Here is a 17926-nt window from a genome sequence, read left to right as displayed (position 1 = left end):
AAATGTATTTCAGGCATTCTCTCTACACAGTAATAGGTTATATTTTCTCTTAAATGTTATATAATCTTATTATTACCCATGTCCTTCGTCGCTGGATTCCTTAAAGGAAATGCGCGGGGCCCTGGGGGCTCAGCACGCGCCCCCGCTCCCCCCGGGGGGCCTCCCCACCCCTCGTCCAGAGACCTCGCACTCCCAGAAAGGCCTGCCACCCCCTGGGCAATGTTCGCTCCGCCAGGGCCAACCCAACAGACTTCCTCCAAACGAAGTCACTTACACTTTGTTTTAGAACCTGGGCCCCTCTGGTCGCCGTACGCGAATGACAGTTTGGAAGGAAAGACAAAAAAAAGGAATCACTTAGAAGTTTGCTCCGGTCGTGGGTAACGTGCCAACGCCTCCCACGGACAGTGACACTCGCAGAACCCTGACATTTCACGTCAGGCAAGGGAGCTGCTTCCGAATGAATGGGTTTGTAGCCCCGCACAAAAATACCGAGAAAGCAAAGCAATTACTTCTCGCAGGCAGCCTCCTGGAAATTACAGCTGCGTCCAGAGGACGAGCAGGCACGAGAGGCTGCGTTAATCGGGGCTCGCGTCTGAGGTCACCATTGGACCGTCCCTCCCGGGCACAGTCCAGCAAATGGTCCTTATTCATTGCAAGGCTCCAAATCATTTTTCCCAAAAGTCAGGGCTTTGGGGCCAAGGTGGGGGGGGGGGGGTCCCTGCCCTTTCTAGGAAGAAGCTGACAACACCCCAAGAGCTCAAGTTCAGCCTCCTGCTACCCACAGCCGTTGCCATGGGCCGATGCCAGGTACCAAACCAGCTCTACAGAAAACTCCGGAGGTTCTTACCATTGTGATCCAGTCTTCCCTCCCCGCAGAGGCCAGCAGCCAAGAGCTGTTGCCGGTGAGCCGGTCCCACAGCCACTGGAGGCTCTGGAGGCAGAGACGCTTCGTGCGGTGCAAACGTGCCACCGCTGGTAATACTTCAGTCCCTCAATCGCTGGCCTTGATGCTTTGGAAAACAGCCAAACCCAGCGCCGGGAGAAAGGGCTGCAGCTTTGCAATTCCAGAATTTCCCGAGAACCTGCTCTTAAAGACCCGAGTCTCTTGTTTAGCATTTTAAGCAAATACCAAAGGCTGCTACATTCAATTAGATCTCCCTCCCTCCCTCTCTCCCTCCCTCTCTCTCTCTCTCTCTCTCTCTGATGGGGTGTGTTGCTTTCTGGGATGAAATTATAGCGGGAGCTCAAGCTGACCCAGGGGAACGCAGGCACGCTGCCAGCTTCCGCACACCTCCCAGCTTGGCAGGGCCGCCACTCTTCCCATCAGAGAGGAGAGGGAGAGGCCATACCAGCAAGCCCCGGGGGACATAGGGTCGCGGCAGCCCTGTAGTGCGGGAGTCTGCAAAGTGCGCCCAGGACCAAACCCAGGACCTCAGCCCAGGCGACACCGTTCGCTGTTGCACTGTCAGATCCAAACGGGCGGGAAGCAAAGTTCTCGGCGCATCAAAGGAGTCCATGAAGCAGAGCTTTATCCTACAAAATAGACTAGAAGTTCTTCACACGCAGGGACCATATCTGCCAAGATGCTTTAAATCTAGCTGCGTCTGCTCAGTCATAGGAAACCGTTGGGCTCTTTGTTCCTGCTATTTTTTTTTAAAGATTTTTATCTATTTATTCGACAGACAGAGATCACAAGTAGGCAGAGAGGCAGGCAGAGAGAGAGGAGGAAGCAGGCTCCCCGCTGAGCAGAGAGCCCGATGCGGGGCTCGATCCCAGGACCCCAGGCCATGACCTGAGCCGAAGGCAGAGGCCTTAACCCACTGAGCCACCCAGGCGCCCCGTTCCTGCTATGTTTTGACAATACTTTACGGCTTAAAAATGTTTCTCTCTCTTAGAAGGATTCAGCCACACAGCTAGCACACAGAAGAGGCAGGTGGCAGTCAAAGCTCAGCCCGGGATGCTTGAAAGTAATAGCGCCAATAAGCAGAAGCAGCTATTAACTGCTAAACCGTGTACCTGCCTTTCCTTCCTCACTTACTACAAATTCCAGTAAAGCGGCTGCCATGTTGGGTTTTGGAAGGTGAAAAAAAGAGAAATTCTCTTACGCATGTGTACAAATAGCTATACTCTTGCATTCAGTGTTTTCTGAATGGAGCCAATCCCTTTTACCTTCTTCATGAATCCGTTATTACATCCTTAAAAGATATTGAGAACATATACAAGAAGCCCACCGAGACGAGACTAACTCCCTCCAAAGAGGGCTTGTTATTCACTGGTCGGTATTTGAAACACTGGACCTGCGTGAATAAAAATAATAAATAGATAAATAAATAAAGGAGCCAGGAGAGACGGGAAGCTCCCGCGGGTGCCGCACCCCCCCCCCCCAAGTCCCTGTTGCCACGATCCCCTGTGGGTAAGATTCCAGAGGAAACGAAGACCATCAGACTCCCGATTATTCCACAGCAGCAGAATGAGGCCTGCCCACCACCTCAGAAGAGCAGCGAGAAGGGTTGGCAACTGTTTATCTTTCCCCCATTCTCCTATCTCCAGTTTTATCCCCCAAACCCTATCCTCTTGCATTGCCTTGGGGTTTTGTTCTGTCTTTGGATGCATGTGGCCTCATCCACACCCCTGACCAGCCCCACAGGCAGCCAATTCATAAGGGAGGGTTTCAAGAGTTCAAATGGACCAGAGATTACAGGATCCCTTAGAAATAAGCACACAGGATTACCAGATCCCTTAGAAACAAGCAAATGGTTTTACAACATCCCTTAGAAATAAGCAAATGGGATCACTGGATCCCTTAGAGGTAAGTTCACAGGATCACTGGATCCCTTAGAAATAAGCACACGGGCAAGAAGGCGCTTTCAAATGTAATCTCAGGCAATCCTACTCAGTCTAAGAATCATAAAGCATGCAGGGATGTCCTTCAGCTTTTAATAACGTTTCGAAGGTTTCTGTTTCAATAGCTAGAATTGATGTCGGTCGAGGGAAAATTAGGTCAAGGCAATGAGAAAAAGAACCCATCATTTCCTAAAACCCCTCAGGCTTGCCAAGTATTTCTACCACAAGAACAGTCACCCAGAAGTCAACTTGTTTCGGCAATACAATACTGACACTGACTTTGATCATGGTATTATTTATGAGATACGAAGTCATGGGGACAGTTTCTAACCACGAAAAGTGGCTAGAGTAGGGAGGAAATTAAGGAGACATGGAGAAAATGCAAGTGTTCTCCAGGAAAGGGAGCAACGAGCACATACACACACCAGTCACATGAAGGTCGGAACGGTCTAGCGGAGGACACGGAGCCTGTTGTACCGACAATCCTGAATTCTTAGAGACAGCTGAGGAGCGGGGGTTCTCGGGGTTCTGTGCCTGGGATCTTGATTTCCTCCAAGGGGCACGGATTCGGGGCCTGTTCTCCCTTGTCACCACAGGAGGGAGCTGCTGCGTAACAAGGGCAGGGCTCTCGGGCTTACGGAGCGGTGACCAGTTTTCATGCCCAGCTCCAGCACCTGGCGGAGATGCTGCCAACCCGAAAAGAACGTGAGCAATGGGTGGTTCAAAATCAGCTTCCGAAGCCCTCCTCCAGAGGACCCTGCTCCGGCGTCCACCTGCAAACAGTGCACACAGGGCGACGACTATGGGCTTTTTCCCCCTACGCCTACTCGACTGTCAGATTTTATAAATCATTTGAAAGATGTTATTTCAATGAAGATCATCCAGGTCCACATCTCAGCATTAAGATCCGATTTTTGGGGTGCCTGGGTGGCTCAGTGGATTAAGCCGCTGCCTTCGACTCAGGTCATGATCTCAGGGTCCTGGGATCGAGCCCCGCATCGGGCTCTCTGCTCAGCGGGGAGCCTGCTTCCCTCTCTCTCTCTCTGGCTGCCTCTCTGCCTACCTGTGATCTCTGTCTGTCAAATAAATAAATAAAATATTTAAAAAAAAAATCCCTGATTTTTTTAGCTAATGCCCTTAATCACATGGAGCTCACCGGATTGACGTACCCGTGGATTGAAAGCAACCTGTAATCTATCTTCACCCGCCCAGTACTTTGGGCATAAATGATCACCCCAAGTAAGGAAAGTCTTCCGAGGCAAATTGCCAAAGATGATTCTGTGATGGTAAATAAGCAGCTTAATGAAGTGAACTCTCCTTATTAACCTCCGGCCGGAGTCACATCTGTGCCCATTTCTTGTGTGGGTTCTTAAACACTCCTTAAAAGCAGCAGTCAAGTTCAGCTCTAATTTCCCTCCAAAGAATTCAGCGCAAGCCCATTTAGCAAAGTGATTATCCCCCAATTTGGAGGCAACAAGGGAGAGGCTTCCGTGAGATCCCAAGAGGCATTGATCCGATCCTAGTGCAGGTCCCAGAGGGCGGGTCTAGACCCAGAACAGCGCGGGAACCTGTGATACACGGCACGTCTGCAAAGCTGGGTGCAGTGTCTCAAGGTCAGGGGCAGGTGCAGCCAAAACGGGGACCGGCCGGAATGCGCCGTAGGAACAGAAGTCCGCAAAGACGGCGGTCCTGGCTCCCAAGAGTGGAACTTCACTGGTCAGCCCATGAGTGGAGCGGGGTGCGGACGGAGGGGCCAGCTCTCCCCATGCCACCAGGCTCCGCCGAGGCAGGGACCCAACAGTCCAGGAATTCTAAATGGGAACCTGGCCTCCCAGGCTGTTACGAAGAAAGACCTGTCCGGAGAGAAGGATGGAACGTGTCTTATCTAAGAGTGTATCAGCTTGACTTAGGCGTTTTCCTGTATTTAGACCCCACCAACACCAACACCAGCCCCACCTTTCTTCCTCACACCATTTCGGGAATCAAAGTGTCTCTCGGGTTGGTTCCGTCCAGTAGCTCTTGGTGGGCTTCTGGGGGGATGAGAATTCGTAGACACCACAGGAAGGCAGGCTACTGAAGTTTAAATGAACTGAAATTAACAATGCCGTTCCTCCGTCACCTCAGGCACATTTCCAAGGTCCCACGGTCCTATGTGGCTAGAGGCTACTGTGTTGGACAGAGCCCATCGAGAACATTCCACGCCCTGCAGGCCGTGCTGCCCTAGAGAAGATGGTATTGGGACACGTGCACACTGTGGGCACAAACCCCAATGCAGCTTGCTCACTGGAACTCCAGTCTGGAGCGATCCTGGCTGTTCTTAAACATCTTAAATGCTATCGCTTGTGTGGGACAGTCTAAATCAGAGGTCTCAAACAGGCCACCTGCAAAATGAAGATCTTCTGTGGTTTCCGTCCTACTGTAAACACAGCGAAATGAGTTTCCAACATTTAAAAAAGGAGAACTCATTAAAATCTAGTTTTGGGGGGTTTTGGTTTATTTGTTTCTCTGGAAAACATCAGAAGATCTGGCCCCTCCCGGCCTCCAATCCCACGTGGAACACAGACCCGGAGCCAAGAACCTGCTGTCCCTTCCAAAGGAGTCCATGGCTTTAGCTGACCAACGTCCCCACTGGCCACTGCGGTCAAGGTCTTTGCTGCCTCGTTCCTGCCGTATGTGCATTTGGATGGGAACAGAAACACATCTCCAGTGCTGCAGAAAAGGAAGTCTCTGTAATAAAACACCGTAAAGACGCCCAGAACACTCTTGCTTATTTTTTCCACACACACTTAAATAAATAAATTCCACTCGCTCAACCAAAAGCACTCGACGATCCATAGAAACAGGATTAGTGAATTACGGCAGAAGTGCACTTCCTAATTTCCAAGAATATCCTAGGCTTTCACAGTTAATACGGGGCAGGGGAGGACAAGAAGGGGGTTCCTTCCTCCCTTGTCTACTGCCCATTCCTCCACAAAGAAACACACACGACACACATATGCACACACACAACATACAACACATGCACACGTGTACACACGCAACACACACACACAATATACGCAACACACATGTAGACATACCACACGGGTACACAGAGCACACACATACACACAACACACACAATAAACCACACACGTATATATATACGCCACACATGTCTATACACACCACACACACACACACACACACACACACAAAGCTGTGTCCCTCGGTACAGTGAGGCTCTACAAAGATCTAGTTATACATAAATAAAAATGAGCCCACGTCTGAATAAGATTTTAAATAATACTTGGGAGCCTAATGGAAAAACATCTCAATCACAAACCAATCTTTTCGTGGGAAAATCTAGCCTCACGCCCATGAACTTGCACCTGTTTCAGCCGAAGCTTCAGGAAGAAGCAGGGACTTAGCTGCCCTGTCCGGTACTGGCAGGAGCCGTACTCAGTTCTCAGGAAACGTCTGGTCAACGGGGCATGAGCACCCGCGGGGGGAACGGAACATTCCCTTAGAAATCCCAGGTCTCTGCTAACTTCTCCTTCAGCCTAATGTAATGACATTAATTTATTCCACAGACAGTCACGGAAGGCCTCTTATGTGTTGGGCCTCTGCCGGAGTCTTATTTTAGAACGCAGCTGTTTATTCTCCAAATCACAGGTCACGCACTTAGGAAGAGAGCCACAGTCGGTCAAGACTGGATTCTGGAGCCGCACTGCCTTTTAAAAAAAAACAACTAAGGGCGCCTGCGTGGCTCAGCGGGTTAAGCCTCTGCCTTCGGCTCAGGTCATGATCTCAGGGTCCTGGGATTGAGCCCCGCATCGGGTTCTCTGCTTGGCAGAGAGCCTGCTTCCTCCTTTCTCTCTCTCTCTCTGCCTGCCTCTCTGCCTACTTGTGATCTCTCTCTCTGTCAAATAAATAAAATCTTTAAAAAAATAAAAAATGAATAAAATAAATTAAAAAACAACTAAGAAAAACAACAACAACAACCGTATATGCACAAAACAATAGTATGTTGTGTGTGTATCACAACTATCACACATTTTCCAGATCTACGGTATCTACTATAACAAACACTCACCGTATCATCTGTGTACTCTCCTATTATTATGTCCTCTGTTCCCGAACCTTCCCTTCGCCTCCTGGTCCCCACAGACACCTGGCTTCCCCCCCGGGGGCCACCGCCCTCCCTACCATCCTCACTAGGCAAAGTTGTTTTCCTCTCGGTCCCTGGACCACGGGGTGAGGAAGGCAGGAGACAACCTCCCTGCCCCTCCCGCCCCCTCCCTGCCCCTCTGAAACCATTTGTTCTCCCTCCCTTCTCCCAAAAAAAGGCTCCAGCCCCAATCTCATGCCATCAAACGAGATCGCCCAATATCGCCCACTGTCCACTGACCCCCAGGTCAGCTGTCTTCTCCCTTCTCTCTGCGATGGAATGTCTCCGTCGCCGCTTGGGGTTTAAAGTCATCGCATGTGTAAGAGCTCCTCCCGGGGCTCTGCGATCTCATTTCCTTGAACCATCCCTTTCAACAATCCCCACTCGGCCTCAGCCACCGGCTCCCATGTCACCACCACGAGCCTCTGCCTTTTCGTCTCACTTTCTCTGCTACCCTGATGCTAGGGATCCCCCCCCAACCCCTGCAAGGATCAGCGACCCATTGATCACAGAGCCGTGACACCATGTCTCAGCCCCGGAGGTCTTCTCCTCTGCTCCCCCAGCTGGAAATCGAAATCAAGCTGGGTGACCTGCCTCCCATGGGCCTCTAGTCCGTATCCTTCTTGTCCTGCCTCCTTGCGCTTGCTTGTCCCCCCAGCGCTGGACACATACCACCCTCCCCTCCCCCTCCTGCTCCTGCACAGCAAGGCCAACCTTCCCTCACGCCTGCATCTCCGTGGGATCCCTGGGCCTCCCGAGCAACCGTTCTCAACGCCACCCAACTCAGTCATCCGCTCCTCTCCAAGGGCTGTTTCACATCGCTCGCCTCTCTCCAAACTTCCAACACCGTCTTGCCCCTTTGCACGCTCAGCTTCTGACCTCTGGTCTTCCCTCACTTCTACAGACCCCCGGGCTCCGCTTACCCCCTCCCCCAGGACGATCTCCCTCCCCGCTCCCAGCAGGCACCAAGGGAGGAAGAGCCCTGATGCTATTTGAAGGCAGCCCCTCTAGGGGTCCCTCAAGGGCTTATCATCTGGAATTACCCCCTTTCCTACAAGAAAGAGTCAATTTTTTTGCTCTACACCGCATCATTCCTATCAGCGCACAAAATGCTACTAACGTCTCCCACCTTCTCCCCATTTCCTCACCAGCCGCCACGTCATTTCTTTACTTCCTGCAATGAAACTTGGAAAGCATGACCTGTGCTGGGTCTGTCGTCCCCTGACACTGCCCATGACCCCCCTCCCCCCTGCCCCTAGACCTAAAGTCCACACTTAGGTCTAATCACACCTGAGCCTCAAAAGCCTTTCACATAATCCGTCATTTATCTCCCTCGACATGATTTCTTCGGTCGACCTCTCAGGACCTCAAAGCTCCTGATTTTCTGTCTACTTCCCTGGCTGCTGTTCCTTCTTTATCTACTTTGCAGATCCTTGGCCCAAGCTCTTGGTTTTGGAAGGCCTCTGGGTTCGGTCCTTGGTTTCCTGTTCCTCTACCTTCTAGCCCCATAGCTTTAAATAGCAATTAAACGCCAGCGACTCCCACATGACATCACCCGCCCCAACCTCCTTTGCTAGCTCCAGACTTGTCTATCCAAGTCGATGCAACAATGCCACGGAGACGTCCGAGAGGCATCCCCAAATCAACCGGACCAACCCGAACATGGCTCCTGCTGTCCCAACCTCCACTTCCCTGAGACATTGTTCACCCACGGCCTTCCTCATCCCGGTGACGGCAACGCTATCCTTGCAGGCCACACACTTTGGAATCACGCTCACCGCAGGGCTACCACGATTTCTTTTTACCAAATGGTCCAGCATTTCCACGCCTACGTGGATCCGCAAAAGACCGGGCAACGGATGTTCAGACAAATGCCCACATTCACGTACCCGTGGCGAGTCCATCGCAAGAGCTCCAAAAGCAGAAACAACGCGACGTCCAACCCAATGAGTAGGTCAACGGCACGTGGCGTAGCCGTACGCCGAGCTGCCGTCCAGCCGTCGGGGGTGAAGCAGTGCCACCTGCCACGGCGTCGCTGAGCTCTGAAAACGCGGGGTGAGTGAACGAAGCCAGACACAGCACAGTACCGGTCACGGGACCCCCTCACACGGAGGATGCAGAACAGGGAAATCTCGAGACAGAGAGGAGATTAGTGGCTCCAGGGCTTGGCCACGTAGAGGATGAAGTGAGGCTGTTTTGTTTTTGCTTTGTTTTGGGGATTTGGGGGGGGGGGCGAGATTTTATTTATTTGAGAGGTGAGAGAGAGAGCACGAGAGGCAGGGGAGAGGCAGAGGGAGAAGCAGGCTCCCCACCAAGCAGGGGGCCCGACGCAGAGCTCGATCCCAGGACGCTGAGATCATGACCCGAGCTGAAGGCAGAAGCTTCACCGACTGAGCCCCTGAGGCACCCCAGAGAGGCTGTGTGATGGGTGATGAACACACTCTGAGGTACGCAGAGGTGGTGACTGCCCAACGCCAACTGGACTGTGTGCTTAGAAATGGCTCCTTTCATCTGTACCCCAAGGTTTATAGCAGCAATGGCCACGGTCGCCAAACTGTGGAAAGAACCAAGATGCCCTTCAACGGATGAATGGATAAGGAAGATGTGGTCCATATATACTATGGAGTATTATGCCTCCAGCAGAAAGGATGAATACCCAACTCTTGTAGCAACATGGACGGGACTGGAAGAGATTATGCTGAGCGAAATAAGTCAAGCAGAGAGAGTCAAGTATCATATGGTCTCACTTATTTGTGGAGCATAACAAAGAACATGGAGGACATGGGGAGATGGAGAGGAGAGGGAGTTGAGGGAAACTGGAAGGGGAGGTGAACCATGAGAGACTATGGACTCTGAAAAACCACCTGAGGGTCTAGAAGGGGCAGGGGGTGGGAGGTTGGAACAAGGTGGTGGGTATTAGTGAGGGCACAGGTTCCATGGAGCACTGGGTGTGGCGCAAAAACAATGAGTACTCTTACACTGAAAATAAATAAATAAATTTAAAATTAAAAAAATAAAAACAAAAACAAAAGAAATGGCTCCTTTTAGCTTCTGTGAATTTCACGTCAATTAAAGACCAAAAAAAGGGAGAAACGCCTTTCTTTCTCTGATGCTCCTAATTTAGTCTATAAGAAACTCATCTGGGTCCGCTTTCCAGACACCTCCAGAATGGGACCACTTCTCCCCTTGACCCTGCGATCACTCTGGTCAAGGTCGACACCGTCTCTCTCTGGAGGACTGTGGTCATTGCCCCCGCCCCACCCCGTGCCACTGCAGCCCCTCCGATCTGCTCTCAACACAGCCAGGCGGAGTGTGTCATCTGTTGACTGCGACCTTGCAAGGGCGTCCCATTTACCGCTCAAGCCAACCTTCCAACAGTCCAGGGGCCCCACGTGACCCCGTCTCCGGGACCATCCCTCCTCACCACGTCTACCTTGGCTCTCCCACCTGCTCCCTCCAGCACAGCCACACTGCCCCCCGCAAGGCCCCACCCAGTCTGCAGTGACGCCAGGCATGTCCCACCACCGGCTTCTCTACCCTGATCTTCTCCCGCCTGGAAACCACTGGGCTAATTCCCTAATCTCCTTCAAGGCTTGGCCCAATCTCACCTTGTCAAAGATGCCATTTTACCCACCCAGACCCATAACTCTGGTCCCCCTCACGCTGCCCTAATTTTACTTATCGTCATGCATTTTTCTCTTCCAATATACTATATGATTGCAAAAAAAAAGTGTGTGTCTCTTAGTTAGGGTGTAAACTCCATGAAGGGAAAAATTTACACCTATTTTATTCCCCAGTGTATCTCAGGCATCCAGAACGGTGCCTGGCACGTGGCAGGTCAAAAATATTTACTGAATTGAATAGATCTTCAAACTATAAAGAAACGGATGATAAATGAAGGGGCACGTGCACCCCAATGTTTATAGCAGCAATGTCCACACTAGCCAAACTATGGAAAGAGCCCAGATGTCCACTGACGCATGAGTGGATAAAGAAGATGTCGCATACACACACACACACACACACACACACACACACACACACACACACACAGGAATATTATGCAACCATCAAAAAATGAAATCTTGCAATGACGTGGGTGGAACTAGAGGGTATTATGCCAAGCGAAATAAGTCCATGAGAGAAAGACAATCATCACATGATCTCACTGATACGTGTATTTAAGATGCAAAGCAGAGGATCATAGAGGAAGGAGGGAAAATAAAACAAGATAAAACCAGAGAGAGAGACAAACCATAAGAGACTCTTAATCATAGGAAACAAACTGAGGGTTGTTGGAGGGAAGGGGGTAGGAAGAATGGAGTGGCTGGTGATAGGCATCAGGGAGGGTATGAGCTGTAGGGAGTACGGGGTATTATATAAGAATAATGAATCACAGACCTATATTCCTGAAACAAATAATACATTATTGTTAATTAATTGAATTGAAAAAAAATAAAAAGCTGAAGGAGATGGAGGTTCTGAGCTAGAAAGAGAGGTGTGGGCAGAATGACACCACTAACCAGGTCCCCCTGTGCTGGGCATTTCAATCTTCCCTGAGGGCTCTATTCTGCTTTATGAGCCCCATACCCTTGCTCAGCTCTTCTCCACAGCTCTCAGGTCCCTCCACAGTCATTTCGAGGCAGCAGGTGCATTTATCCTATGAGGCCTGGCCCACCGTCATCTCCTCCAGGAAGCCTTCCCTGATTCCAGGACAGGTCTCCTTCCTTTGTGCACCGACGGCCCCTGGCCTGACCTCAACCTTCTCACCCTTGACTACAACTGGTTTTGAGGTGTTTGTCTCTCACACTAGACTCTGAGCTCCTCAAGGATAGAGACTGTTTTATTTTTCTCTGTATCTATAGCAGGTAGAACAGGGGTTGACATAGGACTCAGTAAATATGTTAAAAAAAAAGAACAACAAAGAAATGGATCATAAAGAATATTTATCAAATTGACAATAGTGACTGTCAGTGGGAAATGAGGAAGAGAAGTGAAATTAGGAATAGATACAAGAGACTTATTTCATCTTCACATGGAATGTTTTGTTTATTTTTTATGATTTTAAAAGCTTTTATTTACTTATTTATTTATTTGTCAAAGACAGAGAGAAGGCATACAAGTAGGGAGAACAGCAAACAGAGGGAGAAGCAGGCTCCCTGCCGAACAGAGAGCCTGATGCGGGGCTCGATCCCAGGACCCCGGGGATCATGACCTGAGCCAAAGCAGACGCTTAACCGACCCAGCCACCCAGGCGTCCTGTTTTGTTTCTTTCAGTTAAAAATGATGATGTGTGTTCATCAGTTTCACAAAATCTTAATACTTATCCATTGTGGATAATCTATAAGCACTGGTTACAGGATTCTGTGCACTGTTTTGTACGGCTGAAATTTCTCAAAATTTTAAAGCAAGTAAGGAAAAAAAAACCAACTTTTACCATTTTTGTAGAGAAGAATCCTTTGCTCCTCCCAAAAGGACATGGGTAGTCCTCTTGAAATGTCTGCAACAATGTCTTTTTTGACTAAATGTAGTCATTGGGCAATTGCCCAGTCCAGCAGAGAAAGGAACTAACAGAGTTCCAAATGCAGGAATAGGATTTTCACTGACTTCACCTCCACACTGTGTGATGCTCCCTCTGGCACCCTCACTGACATTACCTCCAGAACCCACCAGGTGGCGCTCTGCGTGGGCCTCACAACCACAGAGCAAGGGCTGACCAGTGACCCCAAAGGAACGCCCTTCTCCAAAGGCCCTCCTTTAGAGTCTTAAAGCTTCTCCAGCATATGGGTGATTTCAGTGCTCATGCTTAGGTCTAGAGCTCCGAAGAGAGCCCCCTGCCCGAGTTTCCCCACTGGCCCGCTTCTAGGCAATAACCCCATGGGGCACAGCCCTACAACCTCCAGACAAAATTAAAATGTATTTATTTTGGAAAATAGAACTCAGTCATCCTCTCATTTCCTTTCCCAACACTTCACAGCAAAACAAAGGTTGTATTGCCAAGAGTTATAAAATTAGAGAGGAAATGAAAATCTGTTATTTTCATAATAAGGTCTTTCCACTTAGCCAAAGTATTTTTGAGTTCCAAAACAACTCAGATCCCCAAATGGTTGAGTTTTCATAGTGACTTACTGATTTTAAGCATTTGTCGTGGGCTCTAACTTAACCAGACTTTAAACACAGCAATTTTTAAGTGATGCCGGAAACTACTGGATATAACCTTTCCGACATTTTATTAGATCAATATCCAATAAGCATACAAACTATATGTACTATGTTCATAATATACTGAGCAGATAGGTAAGATGTCCTTCTTTTTCACTGTAAAAGGGAAATAAGCTGTAGTAATACTCATGTATTTAGAGGCATAGAAAATGAATACTCTAATCTTCTTTACCTTCCCCCCCACTCTGTCGCAAGCCTTAAATTATTTAAATTCCTGTTAGGTTTTGCAGACTTTTCAAAAAAGATTTATCTATTTATTTGAGAGACAGAGGGCATACGCAGTGGGAAGGGCAGAGGGACAGAGAGAGAGAGAATCCCAAGCAGACTCCCAGCCCAGTGAGCATGGAGCCCTGCACGGGGCTCGATTCCACGACCCTGAGACCATGACCCGAGCCAAAAATCAAAAGTCAGATGCTTACCCCACTGAGCCACCCAGGTGCCGCAGACTTTTTCAAGTATGATTTTATTTTTTCTTTTACTGAGTGGGATTTCACCATACGGGCTGTTCTGAAAGATTCTCGTAATCACCTAACATTGTTAGGGCAGAATACGCAGGTCAGAATAATTATTCTTAGTGGCTGAATGGTATTTTTCAGAAAAGAAATAAATAAGTAACAGCAGCAACAATAATAGTACTAGGAAACACTGCCACGGGGCTCACTGTGTGTCAGACTCAGCGCGCTCGGAGGTCTGGATTCAGTCACTAATGATGGCCTTCTACAAGAGGGGCTTTTTGTTATAGTGTTATTCCCCTACAGATCACAAGACCGAGGCAGAGACGATCAAGAACTTGCTCAGATATCAGACACATGAAAAAATGTTCATCATCACTAGCCATCAGGGAGATTCAAATTAAAACAACATTGAGATACCACCTGACACCAGTTAGAATGGCCAAAATTAGCAAGACAGGAAACAACGTGTGTTGGAGAGGATGTGGAGAAAGGGGAACCCTCTTACACTGTTAGTGGGAATGCAAGTTAGTGCAGCCACTTTGGAGAACAGTGTGGAGACTTCTGAAGAAATTAAGAATAGAGCTTCCCTATGACCCTGCAATTGCACTGCTGGGTATTTACCCCAAAGATACAGATGTAGTGAAAAGAAGGGCCATCTGTACCCCAATGTTTATTGCAGCACTGGCTACGGTCGCCAAACTGTGGAAAGAACCAAGATGCCCTTCAACGGATGAATGGATAAGGAAGATGTGGTCCATATACACAATGGAGTATTATGCCTCCATCAGAAAGGATGAATCCCCAACTTTTGTATCAACATGGACGGGACTGGAAGAAATTATGCTGAGCGAAGTAAGTCAAGCAGAGAGAGTCAAGTATCATATGGTCTCACTTATTTGTGGAGCATAACAAAGAACACGGAGGACATGGGGAGATGGAGAGGAGAGGGAGTTGAGGGAAACTGGAAGGGGAGATGAACCATGAGAGACTATGGACTCTGAAAAACAACCAGAGGGTTTTGAAGGGGCGGGGGGTGGGTGGGAGGTGGAGGAACCAGGTGGTGGGTAACAGGGAGGGCACGCACTGCATGGAGCACTGGGTGTGATGCCAAAACAATGAACACTGTTATGCTGTAAATAAACAAATAAACGAATTTAAAAAAAAAAAAGAAAAGAACTTGCTCAGGGTCACATAGCTTCTTAGTGGTGCAGCCATCATTCAAACGCAGGCCATCTGCTGCCAAAGACCACGTCTCCGCCAGCACACGACGCTGATCACACTATAAACTACTTACCAGTGTCCCTGGAAAGGGACATTTAGATCGTTTGGTTACTATGTTATTTTACTTATTATTCTGTTCAGTTAGCCACTGAACAGTACATCATTAGTTTTTGGATGTAGGGTTCCATGATTTATTGTTGCATATAATTGAGGTAATTACCTCAACAGTAACTATCCTAGAAATAGGTTATTACTACTGTTACGCTGTAAATAAGCAAATAAAAATAAATAAATAAATAAATAAAAATTTAAAAAAAAAGAAATAGGTTATTACTATTTCCCAAAGACTAATTTTTTTTCTAGAAGCGGGGTTGTTTGTATAGGTACTTCCAGTTTCGGTAGGTGACACCAGGCTGAGCCCTAGAAAAGCTTCATCCACCTCCATTCCCCCCAGACAATGCTGCAGGCTTGGGGGACCCCCCCCCACTGCCCCTGGACCTTCTCAGTCATCCCCTCTTCCTGTAAGCGGAAAAACACTGCACAGAATCATGGTGTTGCTCGAATCTGCAGGGCCCTGCTCACCTGTGAACCTGAGCAGCATTTCACTAGGTATGGCCCATCTGTAATCACTGACCTCTGAATTTTACCTTCTCGTGCTTTGGCCCATGAGTTGGAGTTGCCTTTTCTTATAGATTTGGAGAGGCTCTTTACATGTCCCCAAACACACACACCGTTTCCGCCTCGGTGAACGCACGCTGACTCCACTGGGACCCCCAGCTAGCCCTCAGAGTCGGTGTCCCAGAGTCATAAGAGGCTCCTGACTCAGGTCCAGCAGCTGAGAACAGCTCATGAAATCACACTTGCTTCCCCAAAGCAAAGTCCTTGGTGTAGCAGAGAGACAACGGAGTTTACCCGAGGCTATGGCTCATGACCTTCCCATGTACAATGACCATCCTTAGTGGTAAAGAGTGCATCGAGCCCCCGTGATACATTAGGAGAACAAAGAAGGTGGGTGCCAAGAACACCCAGGGAGACGGAGTTGGGGGCTAGAGAACGGGACTGGCCCGAGTTTGACCTTGGAGCCATCACTCACTGGCTGGGCAGACAATCTCCCCCAGCCTCCAAGCCTCCATAGACGAAATGCCCAGGAGGGAGTTATAGGACTTAAGGTCGAAATCTATAATACTTACTATTATTGCTATTAATAACATTAATATTATTGATGGTGGCTAAGGAGAGGCAAACGTTCTGATCTGCCAAATGCGATTGACATGACCGGCTTTTCTAGCTTACTGGGTATGGATCAAACTAGGTCATCTTCTTGTTAAAATTCACCTCTACCTCCATGGACCCAGTGAGTAAGAAATCAATCTTCCCCTTTCTGCCCTTCTCTTTCCATGTCCAGGAGTCCCAGCTGTGCACAGGAGACCAACCCTGCCTGCTCCTGTCTTACTGTGCTAGTCCCAGACGCCCCCTCCGAGATTAGCAGGCTTCCCTGCCACCAGCCTTTATCCGAGACAGCGTGGCCAAGGCCCCGGCACAGACAGCCACGTGGATCCCCTCCCAAGCCATGGCGGTTCCCAGACAGCATGCGTGTCCGATCGCCATCCCTGCAGAGGACGAATCTCATTCAAGGGCTTGCTGGTGGAGCTTACCTGGGCTGTCAATTTTTCATCTCCTCTGACTCATCCCTTCCCAGACAGCTGGCTGTGGGCCCCACTCACCTCCCCAAGAGCCTTGACCCCTTAGGTCTCTCCATTCCCACCTGCAGGTCCCCGCACCTTGCCCCAGCCCATGTCCTTTCTCTGCCACAGACTGCAAGTTATTTTAGGAAAAAATAATGCCAGTTGCTCAAGGATACCTTTTACTCCCCCCACTCAGATCTAGGGAGTCCCTGAAGATTCGGCCCCTTTCTAGCAGCTTATCGCAGCAGGAAGTGAAGCAGGTGATGGCCCATGACTACAACTCACCTTGGCACTCAAGTTCATTCCTGAACAAAATGGGTAAAAAACACGTGCCCTGCTTGGCTGGAACTGCCAGGTCCGCTCGTTCTTCCACGTCTAGGACCATAAACACTTCCCATGCACAATCAACATTACCACTGGCTGGGTTCCTGAAACAGAGTTTTTTAGAAACTGTACCTGTTCTGGGGCCGCCTGGGTGGCTCAGTGGGTTAAGCCTCTGCCTTCGGCTCAGGTCATGATCTCAGGGTCCTGGGATCGAGTCCCGCATCTGGCTCTCTGCTCAGCAGGGAGCCTGCTTCCCTCTCTCTCTCTCTCTGCCTGCCTCTCTATCTACTTGTGATCTCTCTATATATATCAAATAAATAAAATCTTAAAAAAAAAATAGAAACTGTACCGGTTCTGGTGAGATCCATTAGGAGAAAACTGGGTCCTGAACTTTGAAGGCAATCAAGTGTGTTACATAACAGGCCAGAGGACGAGCACAATGATGGTTTTTCTTCGTCTTCCCTCCCTTGGCCACCCCAGGTTGTAGAGAAAGCCATGTGGCTTGATTAAGTCGGTGATGAGATGGAAGAAGCTTGTGGAAATCCTTTACTCAGTTGCTCTCACAAATCCTCTTGTTTGAAATCAAAGGACTCTGAGACACCAACCTGTTGGATTTCAACAACCCGCAAGATGACACATTTTCCTTGGTGTTGCAAAACTAAGCACCCTTGAACTTGAAGTGGCCGAAAAAGAAACAAGAACACCGCTGCCTTGTTTGTGGACGGGCAGGGGCTCGTGCCCACACTGACGCATTCAAAGAGCAGAAGACGGAGAGAGGAGCCCGCACTCATTCCCGCTGCTGAAATGCCCAGAGCCAGAGGAATGAGCACCATAACCTCACGACTTTTCTTCACCTCCCCTCCTTTGGCTACCCAGATCCAAAGACATCTCCTGATGGCTGGTGCGTAAGGAATATGCTTTGTTTGCCTGGATGTCTCCAGAGGTGTCTCAAGGAACCGGCCTCTGGTTCAACATCACAGCGAACTGACAGAGGACCGCTGTGAGTCCAGAGATGAATTCCAGAA

General features: G+C 49.2%; 1 protein-coding gene across 2 annotated transcripts in view; it reads right to left on the bottom strand.

The window, feature by feature from the left end:
- The window catches only part of PLD5 (phospholipase D family member 5), a 400444-nt gene that overhangs the window by 338197 nt on the left and 44321 nt on the right, over positions 1-17926 (bottom strand). The gene's annotated exons all lie outside the window — the stretch shown is intronic.

The sequence above is a fragment of the Meles meles genome, chromosome 17 (genome assembly GCF_922984935.1).
Source record: "Meles meles chromosome 17, mMelMel3.1 paternal haplotype, whole genome shotgun sequence".
Taxonomy (NCBI): domain Eukaryota; kingdom Metazoa; phylum Chordata; class Mammalia; order Carnivora; family Mustelidae; genus Meles; species Meles meles.
This window is presented reverse-complemented; position numbering and strand designations above follow the sequence as displayed.